This window comes from Physcomitrium patens, chromosome 4, assembly GCF_059467195.1.
Source record: "Physcomitrium patens ecotype Gransden chromosome 4, ASM5946719v1, whole genome shotgun sequence".
In the NCBI taxonomy this organism is placed as follows: domain Eukaryota; kingdom Viridiplantae; phylum Streptophyta; class Bryopsida; order Funariales; family Funariaceae; genus Physcomitrium; species Physcomitrium patens.
In genome coordinates, this window is record NC_143413.1 from 1713944 (window position 1) to 1727577 (window position 13634).

Genomic DNA, 13634 nt, shown 5'->3' on the forward strand with positions numbered 1-13634 from the left:
TTTCTAACATAAATTATAGAGTTACTATTCTTATACCTATGAAAAAAGTTTACAGTCTACATGAAGAAATTGTCTAATTGAAAGAAGCAAGTAAATTGACCTCACAAGGAAATTCAGGAAGTTTTGCTTCTATAAATATAACGGTGATAAATATTAGTATGCTTGAAAATTTTGATGGAATAAAATCAAAATTTTGATGATTATTGCAACAAGTCAAGTTCTATCTAAGGTTGCATCTCTTCCAATATCTTAACGGATTTACTCAAGTTAGATTCATAGATATATTTTTATCTCAAAGTACTCTCTCTTGATCTATAACTTTAATAAAAAAAGATTTATGACTCTTATATGATTTAAATTTATTCCTAAAAATATTTATAGCCACATTTAGAAAAATTAATTAAGAACAAGTAGCAAAAATCAAGCTCTTATCTTTACAACAAGATTCACAATGAGCCACCATATATGTTGTTGAATTTTAAAACCTTACTTACAATGTGGAATAGAATGACAAAGCCCTTATTAATCAATTTTGATATGAGTTGAAGAATAACGTCAAAGATTTGTTATGGACAATATTGAAAGCAAAATCTTTGAAATAATCTATTGTTGAAGCTATTCCATGTAATAATTGGTTATTTGAAAGGCATTAAAAGTAAAGACTTGATTAGATGTGAACAAATTAAGTAATGATAGCAGCTCATAAGTTTTTTGAAACTTATTCATCAAGGTCAAAACTAATACAAATTGATATGGATATCCTATCATAAGAGTGTTTTTTTAGATGTAGCAATTAAAGATCATAATAGCATAGTAATATTTAAAATAATATATTTTTTTTCAATATAGTTATTTTAAATTATTGTGGTTAAAAAAATAAAACTCTCAAGTAGATTGAATTTCTTATAATCTTAATTTTTTTGGTAGTTTAATCTAAAATTCCATTGGTCAAGTAAAAATACATAAGTCTAGTATATTCAAACTCTTACTAATAGGAGCAAGAGCTTTCATACATGTTGCATAAGAAAGGTCATCTTTTGTTATATATGTGCTATCTATTTTTAATAGTAAAAAGATATTAATTGATATTTTTAGCCAGTATCAAGATTTTTAGGATGTTTTAAAAAAAAAATGCAGAAATTTTTTTAGAACATCATTCTTATCATTATTCAATTGATCTGCAAGAAAGAGCTCAACTACCATTTAGATCTATTTACAACTTATCAAAGTATGAGTTGGTTGTACTAAAAGAGTATATTAATAAAAATTTGACTAAAAACTTTATATGCCATTCAAAATTACCAACAAGAGCTTATATCTTATTTGTAAAGAAAAATAATGGATTTCTATGGATATGTGTAGACAATCAAGGATTTAATAAGATCACCATCAAAAATAGATATCCTCTAATTTTAATTTTAGAACTTCTTGATTAATTAAATCAAGCAAAGATCAATACAAAAATAGATCTATAAAGAGCTTATCATTTGGTATACATTAAAGAAGGAGATGAATAAAAAACTACATTTCAAATCAAGTATGGGCATTTCAAATATAATGTCATACCTTTTGCACTCATGAATACACCAGTTGCTTTTTAATATCTCATGAATGATGTCTTTTGTGGACTTTTTGACAATTTTTTCATCTATTATTTGGATGACATCTTAATCTACTCTAACAACATAAAAGAGCATAAAGTTCATATTTGTCGTATATTACAAAAACTTTAAGATGCAAGATTATGCCAAGTTAAAAAAGTATGTATTCTATACTACTCAAGTTGACTTCCTAGGATACATCATTTTTAACAAAGGGCTAATGATGGATCCAAAAAAAGTTGAAACTATCATAGATTGAAAGATTCTTAGAATAATAAGAAATGTACAATACTTTTTCAGCTTTGTCAATTACAACTAGATCTTCATCAAGAATTTTTCTCAAGTTGTAGTTCCACTTACACATTTGACTTGTAAAAATAAACTTGAGTAGAGTAAAGAAGCCATAGTAACATTTGATGCTTTAAAAAAAGAGTTTATTTTTGTACCAATCTTATATTGTGTTGACTTCTTAAAGGCATTTTTTATGGAAATAGATGCATTAGACTTTGTTTTGAATGCAATATTATCACAAATAGAAATAGATGATAAATTCTATTTAGAAGCTTTTGAATCCAAGAAGTTTTTAGTAGTCAAGATTAATTATGAAATCCATGATAAAAAAACTCGTCGCAATTATAGATTCATTTAAAAAATGGCATCATTATTTAGAAGGTGCCTTGAATTTAATCATTATATATATGGATTATAAGAACATTGAGTTCTTTATATTGGCACATATTTTGAATCATTGCCAAGCTTGTTGGAATATGTCTTTATTAAGATTTGATTTCAAGATCACTTATCAACTCAATATGATGATGTAATACAATTATATAGTAAAAATATAATCCAAAATAAATTTCTAATTAATATAAAATTATCTTGCTTTAATAATAATTCAATATATTTAAACATAAATTTTATAAAAGTATCTTTATTTTATTTTTTATTTTATTTTTGATAGTTAATAGATTAAAGGTTGATTAGTAATTTTATCTTCTATATTATAGAGACTATTTTATTGCTTTAGAAAGACAAAAAATTTATAAAATCAAATTAAAAGAGATAAATAATTAGTATGGTTGATACTAAGATTAAGTTGAGAGTAAGATTGGGCTAAAAAATCCATAGGATAGGATAGATTAATACTTGGAGGTTGATTGTTTGTACGATAAGGTCAAAATCAGACATCTAGCCATTAAAACAACAATCTAGGACAAAATAGGATTTTTATTTGAAGATCAGCAATTAAGATTCAAGAATTAGCTTAGAGCTTGTTCCAAACATGTAAGGCATGTTTTTGTAGGATTTGTTTGGACTTAGCAATTGTTGTTCAAATTCAAAGATTATATTGGCAATTTGAGATTTATGCAATACAATTAGGGCTAGCACTTTTAGTTAGTTCATAAAATTGGTATCACATCTATAGTTCAAAGTTTGATAGTGCTTGGTTAATTGGGTGTGCTAAGTGTATTTGAAAATTTGTGATAATCTAATAGAGAAATTGAGATATATTTGGATTTTGGTACAAGAAGATATCGGAAGTTGGTAATTTAGGGTTGAGTAGGGTTTCTATGATATTTGAAGATCTTCTAGTTGGATCAAGGTGAAAATTGGCATGGTGTTAGAAGACTTAAAAATCAAGCTACATATTAATTTTGAGTTGAAGTTAATAGTTGAAGAAGGAGAAATCATTGCCGGAACATTTGTATCAACTTTTAAGTTGATGGCCATGTAACATTGGTGTGGTTTTTGGACGTTTTCTCATGATCTACAACTTGGATTCAAATGATTTTTTTTTCAATACATAGAAGATTTATAGTGAAATTTGTATGCAAAATTTTGTTATAAGTAGACAGTTAGATTAGGAGCTACAATTCACTAAAGCTTACTAAATTGGATCAAGGTTTGTAAAGAAAAATCAAAATTTCCTAATTATGAAAGTAATAAGGCAATCGGAATTTATATATGATTGAAATTACTAAGAAGAGTGTTTTTGAATACTTCGTATTGGATTTAAGTACTTTGAAATTAAAATTAAAATTACATTCTTTTAATAAGGGTGAAATACATTAGGATTTATGGATACTTGTAAAACAGAATTCCACCTTCTATAGCCAGATACCAAGTGCATTTCCAAATAGGATAATACATATTATGAAAATATATAAAAAAGTATTGGACAAACCTTGTTGTTTTTATGGCTGATAAGTGATATGAAATTGGAATCTTAAAAAAGACATATTTCAATGAACCTAACGATGATTGAAAATATGTGTTGAATTGAAATACTCAAGGTTCTTATTATCTATTTATAGAGTGACTAGACTAGAAGCACCTTCTAGATAATAATGCCATTCTTGAAAAGAATCCATAATTGCAAGAACTTCTTTGTTGTTGATCTTGTAGTTAATCTTGATTGCTAAGAATTTCTTGGAATAAAATGCTATTAGGTTGAGCTTATCATCTTCTCTTATTTGTGACAATATATCATCTATAGCAAAATTTGATGTATATATTTCTATAAAAAATACCTTAAAAAAATCAAAATAATACAAGATTGGTATAAAAATAAATATCAATTTTAAAGCTTCAAAAGATGTTTTAGCTTCTTTGTTCTAATCAAGTTTTTCTTTGCATATAAGACATATGAGAGGGGTCACAAATTAAAAAACATTCTTGATGAAGATCCAATAAAAATTCACAAAGCTTAATAAATATTGCAGATCTTATTATTTTTAGAATCTTCCAATCTATAATAATTTGAACCTTCTTTGGATCCATCATATCCTTTGTTGGAAATGATGTATCCTAAAAAATCAACTTGAGTAGTATGAAAAATATGATTTTTAAACTTGGCAAACAATCCTACAATTTTAAGTTTTTTTAACACATGATAAATATAAATTTCATGCCCTTCTATATTTTTAAATAGATTAAAATATTTTCTAAGTAACAAACAAAAAAATCATCTAAAAATTTATAAAAAACAACATTCATAAGATGTTGAAAAGTAGTTAGTGACTTAGTTGATAAAAAATTCCAGATATCAAGAATAAATAGTATCTATTTTTGATAATAATCTTATTTAGTCCTCGATAATCTACTCACATTTGTAGTAATATATTTTTTTTTAAAATAAGAAATTTTGAATGATGTATAAAATTCTTCACCAAGTTCTTGTCAATATATTTTTTGAATTTAATCAACTCATTTTGTGATAAGCTGTGGATTGGACTAAGTGGAGGCTGACTTTCTTCTTTAAGGTCAATTGAGCAATCATATAGATAATGCTTCAAAAGAATATCTATATTTTTCTTTTCAAAAATATCTTATAAATCTTAATATTGACTTGAAATGCCACTTGAAGTCTTTCTATTATTAAAAATAGATGTAGCATAAATAACAAAAGATAATCTTTCTTTAATAACATGAAAGAAAGCTTTTGCACCTACAAGTATGGATTTTGCTACACTAAACTTATGACTTTCTAAAAAACTCTTAATAATGCTCTGAGGAATATCAAGTTTATGAAAATTCCAATCTAATAGAGGGTTATATTTTTTTAGCTACAATAAACCTAAAATGAACGAATTACAAAGAGATCTAATTATGTTAAAAATTATGCAATTATTATGACCATTTATTGTTACATCTATAGAAAGTGTTTCATGAATAATATCTTTAAAACATAATAGACAACCATCTATGACTTCTACATGTATAAGTTTAGTTTTTTGTACTAATGATATTTTATGGCTTTTAACAAATTCTTCATCTAAAAAATAAGCTAAGACTCCTGAATCTATTAAAATAGAAGCTTTGTGATTATTATATCCTAAATACACATCTATTATAAATAAAGAGATGGTTCTCAGGAAAGGATAGGACCTTCATTTGTAAAAGATTCTAGCCACATGGTCTCTATTATAGTTGGATAAATTTGTTTTCCAATATTTTTATATCTTTGACAGTTGTACTCTTTATTTTATAGTTGCATCATTTCTTTGGATAATATTGAATAATATACTTAGCTTCTCCATAATATATATATATATATATATATATATATATATAGTCCTTTTTGATGATGATGAGTCATTTCTTCTTCAATAAAAAGTTTAAAACATACCATATCAATTTGCAGGTCTTTTACTTCTAAATATTTAGATTGAAAGGTCATTAGTATTATATTTGAATTATAATAATATAGACGTTGTCTTGTGTGATTTATAGATTGAAATATAAAAAACCATTAATTATATTTCACAACAAAGTAAATTTCTTAATTCAATGTATGAGAATCAGATAAGTTGAATATCAATTTCTTTACCTCATATAATAATCTATTGAAAAATTGGCTGATAAAGGCAGCATCATCGCTTTTAGCATCTATTTCTAATTATCAAAATTATAAAGTATATGATGTCACTAATTGATTGCCTTATCACAAGATACAAATATTATTAGTTATAATACAAATTATATCATGTTCTCTATATATAGATTAAAACTTTGCCAAAAAAGCCTCCTGATTATCCAATATTGAATCATGTTATTCAAGAAAAGATGAGAATCTTGATAATGTTATACCTAAAGAAATTATATTAATGAATCTAACTTGTGATCTTGACATTAGATAGCTTTGAGATTGAAGTTCAATCATAAGTTGTACTTTATTGATAAATCTCCAAAACTTAGATCTTAAGCAATCAAACTTCTAGAATAAGGCAATTATAGGTTTTTTAATACTAAAAAGATGTTTTAGTATAAGAAAAGATATTTGATATGGTGTAGATATTGAAGTAGCTCCAATCATGTTTATATCTACACTTTGTGTCATTTTTGTTGCTTTTGGTGGCAATAAACTAAATTAATGCATCATAAGCATTAACTCCTTCAATTGGTCTTGTATTTGTATCATTACACTCTTTATTTCAAGAAGCTTTGCTATGATAATATTTAAAAAAATAATGTCTAATATTATTGAAGACAAATAAAAGATAGGACTTGAGAACAAAGAAAATGCTAAGAACAATATTAGTTTAAAATAGGATAATCCACAACTTTTAATATGCTTATGTCTTATAAAAAAAAGAGTAATCCACTCTTAATAAAAAAAAATATAAAATTTTAATATTATAAGTACATTCTTGTTAATTTATGAAAGACATAAACTGAAAGAAGATGCATAAATTTGATAAGTTCGTATCAAAAGAAAAGTGATAAAATAAAAATAGAAAAGTATGTATATTAAAAGGAAATTAAAATGACTATTGCCAAAAGATAAAGAAACTAGAGATTCTTAGAACTAAACTAGAGTCAAGAAATGAATTAATAAGAGTGAAGAAGACTTCACTCTTTCTCTTGTATATACTATCTACCTAAAATCTATGTGGGAACATTCTATAGGACCTCCAAAAATGTGTTGACTTTGCAAGACACTTATCTTAATTTATAATACAAGTTTTCTATGTAAGCACTATATCATTAACTTATTTAGCAAGCTATCAATATATGTAGTACATAATTACCTTATTGACCAAGTTTTTAACCTACCAATCAACTACAAACACATATTAAGTCAAAACAACATCTAAAAAGCTTCTCTAGAAGGCATTATGAAATCAATCTACTTTTACTTAGTTCTACCTATTCATATTATCAAGATAATAATTACAATAGATAGATTTATATATATATATATATTAATAATAAGATGTTATTTTAGGACCTAAACATCACAAAGCCTTTACCTTGCTAGATTCAAAAGCCTTAGCTTATTTTTTAGATGAAGATTTTGTTAAAAGACACATCATACTTTCAGAAAAGAAAACTAAATATGTTCATCTAAAAGTCATAGATGTTTGTTTGTTATCTTTTGGAGATATTATTTATAAAAAATTTCCTATAGAAGTAGCAATTAATAATCATAGTAATTTTATAATATTTAATCTTATTAGATTTTTTCTCTTTGAATGATTTTAAAATTATTATTGCTAAAAAAGTATAATCTTCAAATAAATTTTATTTTTCATAATTTTGACTTATTTGATAATTTAACTAAGACTATTATTAATTAAGTAGAAAGTCATATGTTTAATATAACCAAATCCATATTTGTAAGTACAAGATTTTTTTTGCATATTACAAAAGAAGGATCACTTTGTGATATTTATGCTACATTTATTTCTAATGATGGAAAGACTTCAGTTAGCATTTCAAGCCAAAATTAAGATTTTAAAGATGTTTTTGAAAAAAAGAATGTAGATACTCTTTCAATACATTGTTCCTATGATTGTTCAATTGAACTTTAAGATAGAAATTACTTACCATTTGGATCAATCTATATTTTATCACAAACTAATTTGGCTATATTAAAAGAATATATTAAAGAAAATTTGGTTAAGAATTTCATATGCTATTTCAAATCTCTAGCAAGAGCTCCAATCTTATTTGTAAAGAAAAAAAGATGGATCATTGCAAATATATATTGATTATCAAGGACTCAATAAGATCACTATTAGAAATAGGTACCTTTTATATTTATATCTAGAATTCTTGAAAAATTGACTTAAGCAAAGATCTATACAAAAATATATCTATAAAGAGCATATAATCAAATATGCATCAAAATAAGATAGGAATGAATGATTGCATTCCAAACTAAGTATAAGACATTTTAAATATAATTTCATGCCTTTTGGACTTACAAATATACTAGTAGTTTTTCAAAATTTGATAAATGATATCTTTCAAGAATTTTTGGAAAATTTTATTTTTTATTATCTAAATGACATCTTAATCTATTTTACGAATATAAAAAAAATATGAACTTCATATTTGTAGTATATTACAAAAACTTAATGATATAAGGCTCTATGCTAAGATAGAAAAGTATGCATTTTATACTACTCAATTTAATTTCTTAAAATACATCATGGATTGTAAAAAAATTCAAATCATTATGATTTGAAAGATATAAAAAATTATAAATAATATCCAATATTTTTTGAGATTTATTAATTATTATTAGATCTTTATGAAGAACTTTTCTAATATTGTAGCTCTACTTATATATTTGATTTATAAAGATGAATTTTAATCAAATGAAGAAACTAAAGTAATATTTAAAGCTTTAAAGTCAACCTTTATTTTTTTACTAATCTTATTTTGTATCAACTTTTTAATGCTATTTTTTATTTTAGAATTATATTATTATAAATAGAAATAAATGATAAACTTAACTTAATAGCTTTTTACTCAAATTTTTTTATAGTAGTTGATATCAATTACAAGATCTATAATAAAGAACTAGCAATTCTAGATTCATTTCAAAAATAACACCATTATTTAGAAGGCACTTCTATATATATATATATATATATATATATATATATATATATATATATATATATATATATATATCATAAGAATCTTGAATATTTTATAAGATTATATATTTTGAATTATTGCTATACTTATTGAAACATGTTTTTATCAAGATTTGAATTTAAGTTCACTTATCACCCAAAAAAATAACTAAATTTATTAAATATATTTTTTAGAGAAACTAAGCTTATACTAAAAGAAAAAAATTTAGCTTTTGATAAATAATAGTTATTTTTTAAAAAACTAGATTAATTTCATCTTCATTAAATAAAATTAATATTAAATTTTTATTCAATTTTTTTTAAGCAAATTCAATTAAATATGCCTTTTGATCCTTTTATTTATGATATGAAGAAAAATTCTTTAAAATCTCATAATACTTTCAAGTTTAAAATTAAGAATAATCTATTCTATTTTAAAAATTATTTATATATTTCAGAAGATGAAGCATAATTATATATTTTCTAAGCTCATCACAACTTTCCAACAACAAGACATTTTGGATATAATAAGATTTTAGAGCAAATATTTAGAGATTTTTAATAGCCTCAAATGTAAAAGGTAGAAAAAGATTTTATACAATCATGTGACATTTGTTAAAGATCAAAGACTCCTTCTCATCAATCTTATAAATTTCTTAAGCCATTACTTATTTTAAAACAACCATGGTCTTTTATTTCTATAGATTTTATCATAGATTTTTTATTTTTACATTTGTATGATTCTAATATCACAAATATAGAATCATACAAATGTAAAAATAAAAAATCTATGATAATATAATATATTGTAAATCAATGATCATTTCATTAAGATGGCATATTTTGTATCATGTACAAAATCTATCACAAGTCAAGAAATAATTAAGTTTTTTTTTAACAACATCTATTTCTATCATGGATTGCCTAAAGATATTATATTAGATAGGAGGATTCAATTTGTATCAAGATTTTAAAGAATTCTTTTTAAGATCCTAGAAATAGATATAAAACTATTTTTAGATTTTTATTCTCAAACTAATGGATAAACAAAGCATAAGTCAAATTTTAAAGTAGTATTTGAGATGCACCATCAATTATCAACAAGATATTTGGATAATTCTTTTACAATTAATAAAGTTTTTTATAACAATATAATACATTCTTTTAGTCAACAAACATCTTTCTTTGTTGATTATAGTTGTAATTTATAATTTGATGCTTTTGACTTATCAAAAATTAATAATCATTTAAAAAAAGATTTGGAAAAATTATTTATTTAAGTTACATATAATAATCAAGATATTTCTAAAAAAAACTTAAGAATAACGACAAATGAATATAGATGTCTATTGTACAAAATAATTTCAACTCTATATTGACAATAAAGAATGATTACTTTATTGTAATATCACAATTATTTATCCTTGTATTAATTTGGATTATCATATATTTAGATCATTTTTTATATGTAAATAAATCAATCTAGCCATTTATTGATTATATCTATAGTAGTTTATAAAGATCCATCTTATTTTTTTCGTATCTCTTTTTGAGTCATATAAGATAGTGACTACCTCAAGAAAAAGACAAATGCCACTTCTTCTTATAGAAGTTGAAACAAGACTAGACCATGTCAAAAATCCAAGACCTTTCTAATCCATAGCAATATAAAGCCTTATTACAAAATAAGACAAAACAGACCTAAATCAAAACTAAATAAAATTAAACAAAATAGGATATGAAAGACAAAACTGAGTGAATGGAAAGAAAACAGGACAAAACTGAACAGAAAGATGCAAAACCAAATTTTACTAAGAGAAAGGATTCAAGCCATATTTGACCAAATGTCCCAAAAGACCTTGGCCAATCATATTTATACCTTGTTCTATCACTCTGGATTTTCCAGAATATTCATAGATCGTGGATTCTACTTAAATAACCACCTTAAACTCCTTTTCTAGAAGGTTTTATGATAGGTTCTACCTAGATAACCACCCAAGTTTTTTCTAGAAGATTCTATAGTAGGCCCTATCTAAACAACTCTCCTAAATTCCTTCTAGAATATTTTACAATGGATCCTATCTGATCTACTAATCTAATTTTAATTATAGAAACTTTCATGGTTCTAACTTTCTATCCAAAAATAAATATCTTATCTATAGATTATTACAGAAGTAGATAATAATCAAAAGTATAAGATGAAAGAAGTTTTAGAGTCAAAGCAATGTTAAAATAGATTGAAATATCTTATTTCTTAGCATATATACAATATTAGTAAGTATACATGAAGACCAACAAAGAATCTTGTAAATGTAGCAAAAAAAGTTAAAACTTTTTACCAACAACATCCATCAAAACTAAAATGAAGAGTAAAGCAATTCTTTGGTGTTAAACAAAAGATTTTTAATAGAGATTATAATCTATCTTCTATCTTTCATTAAGAATTCTTTATATTTTGTGATACTAACAAAAAAGAAAATCTACAATTGATAAATTCAACTTAAGAGCCATTATTTGGTGACTTACTAGAAAAGACATTACAATTGTTATAACCTTCAAAAGGACGTAATAAAAATAAAGACCCTTAAGAATGATATATTCTTTTTCAAATAGATGGCAAGATACAATATGTTTGGTATCACAACATTGTAAGAGATTCTTGATTGGTGATTTTATTGGAGGTAGGAATGACTCTTGATGGTCTTATAAATATTTTGCTTGAACAAAATTATGAAGGCCTCAACAATGATCAAATAATAGAGTTGCTTTTCACCTTAGAATGAGTCATTATTGATGATTAAGAAGACTTATTAACTACTTTTAAAGAGAACAACTATCAAAGTATGTAACAAATCTAATTTGTTGCATCTTCGACTTTATCAACGTGTAATCACTACTCCTTATAGAACTCGTCTCGTAAAAGGGGGATAATATTACAAACATATATATTTATTCTAATAATTATTTAGATAATATGAATAGGTAAAAATAAATAAAAATAGATTATTTTTATATTATCTTTTAAAGTAGCTTCTTAGAAACTTCATAGACTTGATTTCATCTTTATACATGTCTATAGGTGATTAATAAATTACAAAATAGGTAAATACGTTAATCATATATTGTATGTATTGACAACTTGTAGTAGAAGTTTAGAATATGGCTTATATAAAGTAAACTTGTCTTGCAAGTAAAGACATGTATTTATCAAGGACATGAATCTCAAAGAAAAAAACCTCAATATACTCTTGTGTCACTTAAAAAGACTAGAAAATTACTTGAAGTTGTTATAATATTAAATTAGAATAGCTATTGTCATAGATAAGATGACTAAAAAGTCTTGAAATAAGACTAAAGACTAAAAATACTTTAACAAGAGTGAAAAAGGCTTCATTCTTACTTCCATATATATTCTTAACACAGAGCTATATAACAATGACTTATAGAACCTTCAAAATGTATTGACTTTGCAAGACACCTATCTTAACTTATAAGGTAAGTTTTCTATATGTGTACCATATAATTAGCTTATTTTATAAGCTATCAATACATGGTTAATTTTTTGATCAAATTTCTAATCTACCAATTAACTATAAATATATATAAAGTCAAAGCAGTATCTATGAAACTCCTAGAAAGATTCTTTAGAAAATATTATGAAATAAATATATTTTTACTTACTTTTTCTTAATCATATAGGTAAATATTAAAGTAAGTATGTATGTCTATGATATTATCTTCCCTTCTAGAGACAAATTCTACAAGAAGCAGTTATCATCTTTTTAAAATCTTACAACTTTTCATCTTGATTTTGATAGATATCATTGATAAAAAGCCTCAACTCGCTTTGTTGTATTTGCAAAATTCTTTGCTGGCTCTTATTTGCATTTATTAATATCATATCTATGCCAATGAATAAGATATTTTAACCTATTTTGGCATCACCTTAAATCTAAGACTTCTTCTACCTTAATTTTTTTTTATTATCCATTTTTATAGGATGAAGTGGCATTTGTTTTTTTCCCAAGATATTCACTATCTTATATGGCTCAAAAAGAGATATGTGGAATATGAGATGAATCTTTATAGGCTCTAGTAGATGTAATTGATAAGCAATAAGATTGATTTATTGACAAATAAGAAAAGATCCAAGCCTATGATAGTCAAACTTGTCATAAAGATGAGTAGTCTTGATATTATGATGGAATAATCATACTTTGTCACCTACATTGAATTGTGCTTGTTCCTTATTATAGGCCTTCATACTTATCTTTTATTCATAGGTATCTACATTTATCTTTTGGGCTTCTTTTAATTACATCTTGATTGTTGTATGTAGCTCTAATAAACGATTTACCAAATCTTTTGTTCTAAGATTATCAACTTTGAAAAAGTCAAAAATATCAAGTTACAGATAATAACCATAATTGGAAAAAAGATGTTTATTGAATAGAAGAATGCACCAAATTATTATATACAAACTTTGCTAATGGAAAAAAAATTGTCCAATTATTTTGATAATAATTAATGGTATGCCTCAAATATTGCTCTAGAACTTGATTTATTTGTTCTTTTTGTCTATCAATTTGAGAATGAAAAGCCAAAGAAAGCTTTATATTCAATTTTAAAATCTTAAAATTAATTCTCTAAAATCTTAATA